Here is a 2,668-nt window from a genome sequence, read left to right on the forward strand (position 1 = left end):
CGCTCTAGAGACAGCTACATTCACTTTAAATAGGGCACCGTCTAAATCCGTTGAGACGACACCGTATGAATTGTGGTTTGGGAAGAAACCTAAGCTGTCGTTTCTAAAAGTTTGGGGATGCGATGCTTATGTCAAGAAACTTCAACCTGAAAAGCTCGAATCCAAGTCGGAAAAATGCGTCTTCATAGGATACCCTAAGGAAACCATTGGGTATACCTTCTACCTTAGATCCGAAGGCAAGATCTTTGTTGCCAAGAACGGATCCTTTCTGGAAAAAGAGTTTCTCTCGAAAGGAGTAAGTGGGAGGAAAGTAGAACTCGATGAAGTACTACCTCTTGAACCGGAAAGTAGTGCAGCTCAGGAAAACGTTCCTGTGGTGCCTACACCGACTGGAGAGGAAATTAATGATGATGATCAAGGTACTTCTAATCAAGTTGCTACTGAACTTCGTAGGTCCACAAGGACACGTTCCACACCAGAGTGGTATGGCAACCCTGTCCTGGAAATCATGTTGTTAGACAACGGTGAACCTTCGAACTATGAAGAAGCGATGGCGGGCCCAGATTCCAACAAATGGCTAGAAGCCATGCAATCCAAGATAGAATCCATGTATGAAAACAAAGTATGGACTTTGCCTGACTTGCCCGATGATCGGCGAGCGATAGAAAACAAATGGATCTTTAAGAAGAAGACAGATTTTACTGTGGCATTATCTTGATAAAATTAACCTTCTCACTGATTTTACTGCAGGTGTACTGAATCAATTTTGTTTGCTGAAGGCTTGCCTCATCAGTTTAGTTCTATGTATTGACCATTGGAGCTGATATCTTAATATTTCTCCAGTACAACAAGATGGTAAATGGTGTGACACCTCTTATGGCTGCTAGAGATGCTAACTCAACAGAATGTATCAAGCTCCTAGTTAAGGTGTTGTACATTCATCTGAGCTTTGTCAAGTCCATGAATTTAATTTTGTTGGGTACCCATTTTCTTTGTTTATTTTCCATACTGAATTTTTTTTGTACTTCCCTTTCTGGCATTTGTTTTTCATACTGGTTGCAGCTGTGGCATGCTGTACTGGACACTTCCGTAACCATTTTTTTCTGAAAAAACTTGTGGAGCATTGCGGCTGGGGAGGACATCTGCATATGTGCCATGTTGATATTAATAGCTACCTAAACATTGTACCAGTTTATGACAATTTTGGCGGTAATTTTTGTACTTACAATACTGAGCATGAATGTTAGGAGATTATCACGAGTACTCAAAATATTATGCTTGTGCAGTCATAGAAATTTGAGAAAAGATACGCTTATGTAATCAAATCCTTTTTCCTCCATTTATTTACAGCAAACATTAAGGTTGTTTTGTCAGATATAATGTATCACATGTATCCTGCATAGAATTGATTTAATTGATGTTCTGTAGGTTCAGGAGGAGCCCATGCTTAAACGGGAAATCGTGGCATCAGAGCTTATATCACTAGGGAATATCTCTTTAAAGAAAAAAGATTATGCTGTCGCAGCAAAATTGTACAGTCGGGTATATTAAAGCACCATATATTTCTTGCTTTGTTTAGCTTTCCAGCATTTCAATTTATGTTGCATGCATTATAATTTATAGTTTCTTGCAAGGTTTTTGAGTCGCCGACTAATCGTCGACTAATCGCCGAGTCGTTGGAGCGAGGTTGGCTTGCGCAGGCGACTTGGCTTGAGGAGCGAGTCGCGCGGCTGGTAGGCTAGTCGACGATTAGTCGACGACTAGTCGGGCGACTAGGACCTGAAAGCAGGGCGGCTTGCTTCAGCAAGGCCAAGGGAGGGAAGACTGGGAAGGTGAGGAGGCCAGAGTTCGAGGCGGGGGAGGAGGAGACGAAGCTGGGAGTGCGCCGCCTGTACGACGAGAAGCACGGAAGAGACGAAGGAGAAAGGCACATGGGAGAGCAGATGCACGGTCCAGATTAGAGCATATGGACGATTTGGATTTTATTTGGAAGCTAGGGTTATATAATGGGCCTATTGGGCCAGCTCTCTAGCACGAAACAGAGGAGGAGCAAGACGCGTGCTCCCATCCCACATCAGAATCGCCGCCTCCATTGCTCCTACGAGCTGCTGCTGCCTTCTCCGAGCTGAAGTATCCTCCAAGCAGCTGCCTTCCCCCTCCTCCGCCTGCAACAGCACCTCTTCCCCCTCATCCTCCTCCTCCTCCTCCTCCTCCTCTTAACACCTGGGGCGACTTGGGGCGATTAATCACGACGAGTCGCAGACTAATCGCAGCGAGCCACTAGTCGGAGGCATGGCGACTCGACTTGGCTAGGCGACTCAAAAACCTTGGTTTCTTGCATAGCTCTGTGTGAAAATATTTAAGGTTCAAAACTTCATATATGATTTCAAAAGAATTTTATCCTTGTTTTGCATTAGTTGTTGAATGCACAGTCCGACGTAATACTTTTGGGCAAGAATATACCAGAATACCTGGAGCTCCACATGGAGCTGGGTGTCGTTTATCAAAAACTTTGAGTCATGGGAAGGTTCCTACTGAAATGGTCCAGGGCATAGGCTCTAGCTGGCTTTGTTATTTCCAATAACTTAGGATTTGTTCAGAATAGGGTTCAGCTGACAGTATGCTGTGTCTTTCTTTTTGTTGCTTTGGTCATGTATCCTCTCAATTT

Source organism: Triticum dicoccoides, chromosome 1B (genome assembly GCF_002162155.2).
Source record: "Triticum dicoccoides isolate Atlit2015 ecotype Zavitan chromosome 1B, WEW_v2.0, whole genome shotgun sequence".
In the NCBI taxonomy this organism is placed as follows: Eukaryota; Viridiplantae; Streptophyta; class Magnoliopsida; order Poales; family Poaceae; genus Triticum; species Triticum dicoccoides.